Source organism: Nicotiana attenuata, unplaced genomic scaffold (genome assembly GCF_001879085.1).
Source record: "Nicotiana attenuata strain UT unplaced genomic scaffold, NIATTr2, whole genome shotgun sequence".
In the NCBI taxonomy this organism is placed as follows: Eukaryota; Viridiplantae; Streptophyta; class Magnoliopsida; order Solanales; family Solanaceae; genus Nicotiana; species Nicotiana attenuata.
In genome coordinates this window covers 152,027-164,067 of record NW_017670723.1, presented here as the reverse complement: position 1 = coordinate 164,067, position 12,041 = coordinate 152,027, and the positions used below count along the sequence as shown (strand labels likewise).

Below are 12,041 nucleotides of genomic sequence, written 5' to 3'. Positions count from 1 at the left end.
AAAATCAAATAAGACCCCTGCCTTTTAAATATATGATAAACTTAATATATAATATAGATGTCAACAGGCACCAGTGGTCTAGTGGTAGAATAGTACCCTGCCACGGTACAGACCCGGGTTCGATTCCCGGCTGGTGCATTTATTTTCCTTTTTTAATTTTAAATTAATAAAATCTAATCCTTTTGCATTTTAAATGATATTGTGGCTGCTGCATTTGTGGTCCCTTTTTATTTCAAATACTAGATGGTTTTTGCCCGTGCAACTGTAGAATATGAAAATACTATTTATGATTAATTTATTTGTATATGAAATTGCATAAAAGAAACAGAAAGTGACACACTATTTACATCCATGAGAATACTAAATATACATATAGTTATTTACATATCGACAAAAAGAGATATATTTTACTTAGAAAGTGGCATAACTTTTACATTCAAGAGAGTATTTATATTCACAAAAAGATGATTCTTTCTTTATCCTGTAATTATTCTTCTTCATTGTAGTGCAACAAAAGTACCGACATCTGCAAATTCACAGAAAAAGACCAAGTTTCAGTACCTATATAACATAATGAATTAAGTTTTAGGATAATATCAATGCAATTGATTTTTTCTAAAGCACTTCTTCATTGCGGCATGATGCCTCTCTACAAGATTAATATATGTAGGCCTTCTGTTACACTATTATTGATTAATCAATTGCATTGATACCTGATAGAATCTTTACCAAGAAAATCGAACTGAACGAAGCAAATTCAATTCTATGCATAATAATTAATTGCACGAGACTAAGAATCTGTAAACGACTTTCCTAGAGCTCTTCAAATTTAGCTTTGTTGGATAAAACCACAATACCCTCAAGTAACTATGGATGTTCTCCACTTTAAGATGATTATGCAAAAGAAATGAGAAGCGAATGCACAATCTACAACATTGTCATTAACGAAACAACAAATACAAATTTAGCATGACCACTAAAGCATTTGACCAAACAATCGAGTATGTTATCCTCATAACTCGTACAAAAGATGCTAGTGTTTGCATCACAATGAAGGAAGAAGTCAATATAGACTTAGGATAGAAATGAGCTAGGGAGATGGTTATGTCCTTTTATATGACAACTAAAAACCAAAGCAGGAAAAGAACAAACTCCTTTAATAAAAGGAGGATGAAACACACAAACACACACCAAAAAAAAAAGTAGCAAATTTAGAGAGACATCTATCTTACAGGCCTATTAATTAACCTCAATTGTAATGCGAATCACATCCTAATTCAACAGGTAGACAGTAGACAAATTCCATCTTCACGTATATCTCAAGCGCAAAACTTGTCTTGACATAGCTTAGCAACATTATCAAAGTTAAACAACTAAAAAACTCCATGCTTTGGCCCTAAACTTTATGTTGCATACAGTTTTATCGATCCTACATGCATTCAAATATTAAGATTTGATTTCATTGTTTGATATTTGAAAAAGGAAAAAGGTAAAATCATGTACGTACTAATACCTGATGATGATCTGCCCATTTTTCTAGCAAGAATAACCGGGTATTCATTCAGTTGTTTCAAAAGTTTATTCCCATAAAGATTAATGAAATCTTCCCAGAGTGTGAATTTTGTTGGTTTTTCCCGTAAAAAATGAATAGAAGATGTTCAAGTCTCAAACATGAAGACACAAAAATCGAAAAAGTAAAATACTTGCCATGTAAATAAAACCTCCCAAACATTTATGTTGTAAAAAATGAAAGAAGTCCGGTGCTTAGGGAAACAAAGAACGAAATATTTTACTTTGCAATCACAGAAATCAAGCATCCAAGTTACATAACATATACCTGAAGCTTAGGAGTTCAATATGAATCAGTGAACAATAATAAATATCTAGCTTAGCCAAAAAAGGATGTCCACACACAATGGACAATGACAGAGAGTCAAATGCACTTAACATTTCTGCAATGTTTGGGAAATTACAAAGGTTGGGAAGAATTGGTCTTTTGAATCGGTTAGCGTCCAAATCGAAAATCTTAAACTTATTTGCCGCTTTGCTGATTATTGAGAAAAGCTTTTGCAAACAAATTTAGCATTTAAAATTTAGAAGGAAGGAGAATATCTGTATTTTCAGATTTATCAATCATCGTTTCTTTCATTTTGAAGCAAGCTGTTACCCTAGGTTCCCGCCCAAACAGCTGGAAGCTTTTACCTCACCTTCATTTATGGAGGAATAATATCCAAAGTGAGCAAAAACATATTAGTTACCAACAAAATTCCATGGAGAAAGTAAATTCAGTTATAAGGACTCGTATACCATTTGACACGTTGAATAGCCAAGGAGTCTTTCAGAAGCTAATCAGAGTAGCAACATCATTTGGAAAAACACAAAACCTGTACATCTTGAATAATAATCTCCATTTTATTGTATTTAGCATTCAGCTTTACAAAAATACATTTAGAAGTGCTTGCAACAACATCATACATATACCACTCTCTAACATTTCCTCAAAATAAGGATACAACTTCTTTAAGTGACCCCGTTTTGCCTATCCCTTTGATTAACTTTGAATATGCAATGTATTAGGAAATAATTCATTTAGCTCAATTTTCTTGAGGATATTTCTGGCAGAATTAAATATGCAATCTATCCAATTTATAAGCTGGAACAATCCTCTTTTCAATTCACCAATTCGCGGCCTATAACATCTTTGCCAATCACTATCCAATAAAATTAATTGAACTGTAAAAAGATAGAAATATTTGGGTATATAGTATAGAGAGTTCTTAACGAACATAGTTAACCAATGGATATTATGTTCCTAAATTGAGGGGAGGGGGGTTAGAAGCAAGTTAGAGTTGGAAGCTTTTATTTGACGCACATGAAGTAGATTACAAAATTTAATACTACTGGCTTGTTATTCGACATGCTTGTTATTGAGTAAAACTTGTGTGAAAGCGATTGTTCTTATTGAGTTGTTTATTGCCTTTCCTTTATTTGGTTTCACCGAATTTAAACTGTGTTTAGCTTACTCTACGCCGTGGTACCTGTTTGCTTTCGTTGCTAATAGTTGTCTCTAGTTTCCTATAGTGAATTTGTTGTTTCTACAATGCTTAGCATCATGATGATATTATTCCCTGATAGCAAGCAGAATTCTTATCACATTCAGATCCACTTGAAATGACTAAAGAACAAGAATTTTATAAATTAAAATGTTGATCCCCCAAATAACATTCTTTACATAAGGCCTTAACCCAACCAACAGTAAGAGCGTCATTGGACTAACAAACTTCCCAGAAAAATTCCTTTGAAAGCTATTTTACCTAACAAAAATCAGAAACACATATTATCCCCCCAAGTATCTAACTCCAAACATACATGTGAAAAAGAAGTAAAAATATTGACATGCATGTTCAAAATCGACCAAAAATATTCAGAATAAGAGGAAGCTAACAGATATCCGCCAAAATCTCATAACCAAGGAATGAGTACAATAAAGAAAGAACGACAAAAAGAAAGAAACTAGAAAAATTCACTGCCATACAGGTATAGAAGAGGCGAAAAACAAAGAGCAAATGGAGAAATCTGGAAATCAAACCAAAACCAGTTGAACACAGAGCCGTAGTTAAGCATGGAACATGCTACAGTGGATTGCACATCTAGTTATCCGCTCATACAAGTTTAATTTCCAGAATCCTGCTTGTAAGATGTCAATTCAACAGCATTTAAGCCTTGAGGCAGAAAAGCAACTTCAGTAAACTCTCAAGGAAAAGAAAACTCAGATTCTAAGATTAAATAAAAAAGTTCTACCCTAAAATACCAAGAGAAAAGTGGTAAGCTACAGAGCCTAAAATCATGATATCCCTTTAACAAGTAGTTACTATCACTTTTTGCATTGAGTAAATGGAAAATCAGATCTGAAATTGGAACACCCAAAGTAGATTAAAAAAACTGATAAATTAGTTCTTGGGAAAAAAAGTAGGAGAAATTCATATATGAAATTGGAACATTTAAAGTAGATGAAAATAATTGATAAACTAATTCTTGGTAGAAGTTTTAATGAACAATAATGGCACCTACAAAAAAATTTCAGCATGAAATCGGAAAGGAGATGAGAAAAAATAATTCCATGCTAGTTGAGCAGATGAATCAAATTTACATAAGAGTAAAAGAGATGAAAGGGAGTGTGAGCAAAGGAGATGACAGTAACTTACAGAAGAGTAAAGGAGACAAAGTGGCTGAGCAAATGAGACGAAAGTGACGAAAAAGTCTAGGGTGTTGACTGTTGGGGTTTTGATGGATGCCATGAAAGTAATTTTTCTAGAATAGTGTAGATATGTACTCATTCACAGTTTATATTAATATTAATAGAAGAATAATATTTCTATGATATGTGAGAAGTTGGTGAGAGGGTATAATGACAAATATACCCTTGGTCGACCAACTTCTCATTTCTATATAATAGAAAAAATCTAACCCTTTTTGTTTATGTGATATTGTAACGGAACACGAAATTTAAGAATTGAATGAGTCAGATATATGGGAAGTGCCCACATGTATATACTAGCAACAATTAGATGACAATGATATGATTTTCATGTGTTTATTGTTCTTTCTCCCAATAAAAAGATTATAGCTTATATATCAAAAGTGAAATCTGATAAATTATACTCTTAGTAAGGGTAAAATGAGAAATGTTATCATTTGGGTCTTTCAATTATTTGTAAAACGTTAATTTTGATCCTTGCGATACATGATTAAACATAATTAATTTTCAATTAATAGAAGCGTGTATTTTGGTCCCATTATAAAGGAAATATAGTATATTTAGACTATTTTTAGAATTATATTACTCTCAAATACGGAATAATAGTGCAAACTCTGTGAAATGTATGTGTAATTAAAGGATTTAATGGTATGATTCGTGAAAAATTACAAGTGAATAAATCAAAAGTGCGTCAATTAATTAAAAATTAAACGTACTAAGATATCAGAAGGATTAACATTAAAATTCATCAACATTTGAGTTACTAAATGTGCAAATTCCTTTTAAGAATTATAATGTGAAAATGTCTCTCTATCATGGAAGGTGGAATTTCAAATACGGTAGTCGATATATCTATTTTCAATATAAATTAAACATCGCTTTTTCTATTTTTACAATAATATAGAAATTTACCTTACTCGTTGTATGACAATATTTTGAGTAATTTGTTAAATGTCACCCAACTTATGAGACTATCCTATGAAAGTAACTTTTATTTCTTTTAGGATAATAAAGTTATCGAACAATTGTCTTTTTATTCAAAAAATAAAAAAATACAAATTAACCCCATTAAAATCCTATTTTTTTAATAATAAAACCCATTTACCCATGACTCTTTTCCATCTAACCAACCCAATAAGAAAATGGATTTACTATTAAATAAGTAAAAATCGATCATAACTGCTATTTCATTATCTCTGTTGGAAGATGATATATTATAGTAATATAAAAAACTTCCCAAAGCAATACCAATTACTTTCTTTTTAAACTAAAATATTGTTATGAGCCAAATTAAATGGCATGTGAGCTATGTGTGAGTAGGGGACTATTTTGTAACTACCTATGTTCTTTCTATAAATAGGGAAGTTAGGGCTTGTAAATAATATTGTGATTTGATATTGAAATTGATTTCCTTCCCCCGTTCTCTCTGTTACGATCTTGCATCGACTCCGTCGGCGACGCCGGCCAGTCCACCGAAAAATCTGTTCAGGGACCATTCTTGCTCTTGGTTCCTTAGGATTTTCTATCTTCTTCATTATAATTGTAACAATGGTATCAGAACCATTCGATTATCGGACAGAAATGACTACGTAAGACGATATAGATGATACTGAGTACCAAGAGATCCATCAAGAAATCAATGGTTGAACTAGAGTGAAAGTATGATCAATTACTTAATGAGGTAAAACAGATGATGGTTTCCCTCTTTCCCAAAATTAAATTGCCGATATCCGAAGAAATTTTAGCCAAAAGCGCTGAATCTATTTTCGCAATTTCAAGTAGTGGACATGAAAGTAATGGTGACAATTTAAAGAAGAATAATATGGTTCTTGATCCTGTTGATTTTGGTAAAGACAATGAGGGGAAGACGGAGAACCTTGATCCAATTCTTGATGTAATGAATAACACTAAGGATACCTAGATAAATCATGGTTTTCTTGGTCCTTATTCTATTTATGGGAATACACTCATGGACTTAGATGCCAAACTGCAGGATTCATCACATGACTGGTATGTATTTGATAAAATTTTCAAGTCGGATTTGTTTGATAGTTATAAAAACAATTTGATTGTTGAAGGTTATGTGCATGACTTGGCCGAAGATATTGAGAATGAAATTGATGGGTTTGCCCATAAACATGTTTTACATCAGAAACTAAGAAATGAATTGAATAGGATTACAAAGAGTGAGTTGTTCGATCCTGTCGATGCCCCCTTTTTCTCGCGAAATCAGGTTTATGACATTTGGGCGGACAACTCTTTTCCTTTTGGGAATTGGGTTTGCAATTTAGAAGAGTCGCCACCTAATAATTAAGTGCATTAGGACACTAAAATGAATTTGATTTAGAAAACCAGAGATTGGGTAAGGGCTTGAGATTATCTCGAGGGGAAGGTGTTAGGCACCCCTCAAGATCCATTAGTGTGGTTCCCGGTCATGCTACAATTGTGACTTTAAATAAAAATAACAAGTAATCAAGCAAGCATTGTAAATACTAGGTAACTTTCACATAACGGTTGCAAATAAAAGAAGTACAAGAGGTTTAAAGAGTGCTGAAATTTGGAAGAAGGTAGTTTTATAATTAAAGGAAGATACACAAGTAAAGGAGAAGGGGTCAAATAACTGATGCAAGTAATTCAAAAAAAAAAAAAAAGTGAAAGAGGCGGAAGTTTGGGGAGAAACAGTATTGAAAATCAGACAATTAAAAGAGAGATTTTGCATAATAAGTGCAAGTGATTGAAGTAAAAGAAGAAGTTAAAGAAACTGAAAACTAAACAACTTTAAAATTCTGAAAAAAGGAAGTAAACAAGTAAAGAGGGAGGGGGGGGGGTCCTAGGTTTATAAATAACACGGATCACCCCACACAACACCCGGTAACCATTTATACACGTGGTGCTATCGCGTGGTTATCATATCCATGTCTACCCTTACCCACCCCGTTAAGGTATTAAATCGCGGAATGGTCTCGTTACTTATTGCATGCTATTATCCGTCCCAATCCTATCAGCCCCAGAGGTATTAGGGACTACTAGTCCTAAAGGGGAGGAAAATTGGCTTTTAGAGTTTAAAAATGACAAAAGTCTAAGGCGACATTCAAAACATACATGACAAGTATGGGGAAGCACATAACAAACAAGGCTCAAACAAACCTCCTTAAAACATAAAGAACAAATAGTTTTAGTATGTCTTTCAGATATTGATTAGGTCTTTAATTAAACTTAAACGTTAAGGCGTGGCTGATTTATCACATATTTTCAGATAAGAAGTCCAAATTAGGCCTGCCTGCTGGTTGTAATTATTAAAGACTGGTGTAGTTAATTAATTACCTAATGGCTTGCCTAGGTGAGACCTATGGGCATGATATCTAGCAATGCGAAGTATACTGATTTTAAAGAAAGCAAACATAAACTCTGCAGATGATGAGTATCGAAATTGTTGATTTTAGGCTTGACTCAGATTCAGTTGATTACCCTTATAGACATGCTTTCTAGGCGTGATTGATTTTAAAACGTTTATAGAAATGCGAGAAGCCTATAGTCATGGTATCTATATGAGTGCAGAACCTCAAAGGCATGGTATCTATATATGCATAAGTGCAAAACTATAAGCAGGATTTCTATATGAAATGCATAAGTGCAGAACTATAGACAGGATTTCTATATGACATGCATAAGTGAAGAACTATAGACATGATTTCTATATGATATGCATAGATGAAAAGCAGGATGAGATTGCAGGAATAAACACCTAAGAACATGATGTCTACCCACATGCATACATGAGTGACCCTCCCCTTTTCACTATATACCCCCATAAGTTATTATAGATTATTACAACCCAGAATGAATAAAGGAAAGTAAAATTACATCAGAAATTAAATTACAACCAAGGAGAGCCTAATTTAGACTCCAAGTCTGAAACATGAAATAAACCAACTCCGAAGATCTGCTTTCCAAAGCCTTTCTCATTTTGGGTGTGTCAGAGCTCCCAGGAGCTTCATGAACTCCGGGCGGTGCTTACACCCAAATAAGTTGCAGAATTGAATTAAAGTGCAGTGTGGAAGGGCCAACCCTCAGATGTCCAAGTTCAGAGGGAACTCAAGGTCCCAAAGCAAGGCTCATAGGAGGGGGGCAGAACTTAGAAACTAGGAATGAGTGTAAGTGCAATAGAGGGGATTCTAGGAAGGCCATGGTAGGCTGGTGGTCATACCCAGCAATTAGGAGTGCTGGCACACCCCTGACCAGCCTGTTAGCCACATTTGTTTGGGAGTTAGGATCCATTAAGGATCGGGCCCAAACATGAGCAGCAATTTGGATACTGCCATGCCTGAACCTTAACTCAAACACATAGAGGGAATAGGGGTATAGGGATTCACAGCAGAAAACAGGTGCAAAGAGAATAATATACAGATTAATCAATGAGCATGGACAGTAAAGTAAACAGGATTACAGAAGCTGTAAATAACACATTGGTGTGATGGCTGAAACTAAATTAGGACATACCAGTTTCAGAAATAAGCAGAGAAAAATTAGTAGTAAAGCCCAAATTGCAAGCAAACAGCCAGAAGAAACTCAGATGAGAATGTGAAAGTATTGAAATTGAGAGTGTGAGGTGAGTAGTGTAAGTTGAAGGTGTGTAAAAGTATTGAATTCGAAGTTGTCTTAAAGAGTTTTCAATCTTGTGTCCTTAAAAGTGCAGAAGGGTAGTCCCCTTTTATAGTGCAGAAGGCAAGTAAGAAAAGGTAAGAAAATAGTTTTACAATCAGTCACATAAAGTCTCCCTTTAGTTAAGGGATTCTGATTTCAAACGGGTAGAAGACAGTTAAGGAAAGAATTTGACTGAAATCTTTTCCAAAGTAACACAAAGAGGGTAAATACATAGGAGTTTATTTAAGGAAAAAGTCCAGTGGTATACGGTTTGTGAAAATAAGGAAAGGGAATCAATCAAACAGTCAGTAAAATCAAAATTGTAGGCTTTGTTCGAATGAACCAAGTCAGGAAAAGAGAGGAAAGGGTTTTACTTAAGGAAAATCAATAACAATCAATCAAACCTTACTAAAAGGAATTCGGAATCAATCATAATTGGCAAAACCTTTTTGAAAGAAGAATTTCTCATATATAAGGCACACAAATATCAAACAAGAAGGAGTTATCATGCTGATTAGAAAAGACTATCATAGAAACAGTCATAAAAAGGGCTCAGGTCCAATTTATAGACTTAGAATGAGTCTGAGAGTTCAGGGTTTCAAAGTAGAACCCCAGTCCAAACACAAAATTGAACTTGCCAAAGAAACCCGCAAATTCTAGGGTTTTCTCTCGAATCAGGCACAGAGATTAGAAGGCAAGCCATTGAAACAGACTCAGAGGTCTCTTTCAGAGACTCATAAGAGACCAACAAACATGATAGCAGGTTTGAAAGCATAAAGAACACGTTTGAGAAAAGCTCGAAATTTAAGGAAGTTCAGCAGAGAGAAGAAGTGATGTAAACTTAAGAAACAATAAAGGAAGCATGCTTAGAACTCAAACAAAGTCAGGTAAAGCAAACAAAATTTAAGAACTCAGTAGGAAACACGTACAGTAGAAAAATACTGAAAATATAGCAAAGAACATATAGAAGAACATAACAAAGATTAACATGCGAGCCTAGTCTAAAGGCACAGTAGAATACAAAGATATAGAAGAATCGTGTATAGTAGGAAGAAAACAGAAGAACAACACATGCGTGGTAGAGAAGGAAAACACACGAGCATAATATAGAGAAACACACATAAAGAAAAGAATCAGAAAGATGTTTTGAAAACCTTTCAGAAACCCTAAATCGAAGAGAAACAATTTGAAAGAAAAGATTGGGGAAAACACTTAAAAAATCCAGTAGAACACAAATATATCACAGATCTAAGAAAACAAATAAAGAAAAACCTCGAATAGCTTATGATTTCCGAGAAACCCTAGAAATGAGAAAGGCTTGGAAGAAACTCCGATCTGGAGTCGGATGAAGTGGGAAATAGGCTCCTAATGCTTGAATACGCCTGAGCATGGCCGGAGAGGCCATAGAACCATAGATCTAAGAAGGTCTGAAAGAGAATCATCGTGGTCAGACCTCAAAGCTTCGAACACCCATAGTCTAATGGTGGAGGGGGGTGAGTGCAGACCATCCATGGCCTGAGAAGCCATGGATTCCGGTGAAAGTACGGTGGAAAAGGGTCAGAGACGGTTAGGGTACCTTCGAGAGAAATTTGGGAGTGGAGAGTATTCAAGGGCGGCGGACTAAACGAAATGGGGGATTAGGGTGGGGTTGGTGAATTAAAATGGAAAGGGGTGATCCTGGCCATTGATCAAAATGATCAACGGCCTGGATTGGAAGAAAATCCGGGCGGGTTAAACAAATGGGTTAAGGGGTTGGGTAAAATTGGAATTGGGCCGGTCCAATTGGGTTTAGGATTGGGCCAATTTGAGGGCTAAAATTGAAATGTAAATAGGCTGTAATTGCAAAGAAATGAGGCTAAATATTAAATAGCAAGTTTTCCCCCTTTTTTATTATAAAAATAGTAAAAATGATTTTAAAAAGCAAATTAAAAGTACTGAGTCAGTTAATAACACATAAATATTAATTTAAAAATGCTGGAACCAATTTTTATAATTAAAATGCTATTGAACTTGAAATAGGCTAGAATTGCAATTATATGCGATTTAGCTTTTTAAAATACCAAATAAATTTGTAAAAATGTGCAGAAATCACCTTAACTATATTTTGGTGTAAAGGTGGGAATACAATAAATTATTCACCAAAGTTGATATTTTTTGGGAATAATCACTGATTTTGTACTGCTAAAATGGACAATAACTTGATTCTAAAAATCGTAAAAAATTTGGAAAAATACCAAAATCTTTAGGCATGCTTATATATGCATATATACATTATTTTGAAAGTATTTCGTATAAAAAAAATACATAGGGAAAGATTGGGTATCAACAACTGCCCCTCTTTACCCGGGAAGGTTGGAAGAGTTGTCGGGTAAAGATATGATGGCCAATTTTGACCGAACGGAATGGTTTGAAGCGATTGATCGTGCTCTGGTTCCTGAGCTGCCTACATATCCCTGGTCTTACAGGAATCAGGCCGTATGTAGTTCGGGATCCGTCGGCGGAACATGCCGATGGAGATTTTTCAAGAACGGACGAGATATTCGGGTTGGGGGTGGTGGTTATGAGTTTAGTAGGGCTGCGGGAACCAGAGCGGGATCGCTCCTGCTGGGATGGCCGTTGCTCGCCGGTTTACCTGCAAATAAACAATACGAGCGCATATATTGTGCATAAATTTAAACGTGGTGCAAATTCCCGTTGGACCATGAATGCTGTCTTTGGACGGTTAGGATGACGTCCTCGGACCATGATGTCCTGGGCCATGAAGCATATAATAAAGGACTCGCAGGCTATGAAATGATGTTCTTGGGCTATGAGAATGATGCCTCCGAACCATGATGCCTTTGAATAATGATATGCAAAAGATAAAAGGGGTCCTCAGGCCATGGCATGGCGTTCTCGGGCTATGAAAATGGTGCCTCCGAACAATGACGCCTTTGGACAATTTGGCAATTTTTCAGCCCATGGAGTGCAAAAGGTGGCGATCTTTCAGCCGATGCAAGATTCAAATGGAGTGGCGACATGCAAAATGTAAATAAAATGGCGATCTTTCAGCCGATGCAGGATTTAAACTAAGTGGCGATATTTCAGCCATGCGAAAAATGTAAATAAAATGGCGATCTTTCAGCCGATGCAGGATTTA

General features: G+C 35.0%; 1 long non-coding RNA gene and 1 other non-coding gene across 3 annotated transcripts; one reads left to right on the top strand and one right to left on the bottom strand.

Moving 5' to 3' along the window:
- Positions 1-67: 67 nt before the first annotated feature.
- Positions 68-138, top strand: TRNAG-GCC. The gene has a single exon. It is a non-coding gene; the product is annotated as a tRNA-Gly (tRNA).
- A 3,034-nt stretch (positions 139-3,172) lies between these two features.
- Positions 3,173-4,326, bottom strand: LOC109242683. 2 transcript variants are annotated; one of them, XR_002070428.1, is made up of 2 exons: positions 4,206-4,326; positions 3,173-3,722 (listed from the first exon to the last, which is right to left on the bottom strand). It is a non-coding gene; the product is annotated as an uncharacterized LOC109242683 (long non-coding RNA). The 2 variants fall into 2 exon arrangements; XR_002070427.1 differs by having other exon boundaries at positions 3,173-3,687.
- Between the last annotated feature and the right edge of the window lie 7,715 nt (positions 4,327-12,041).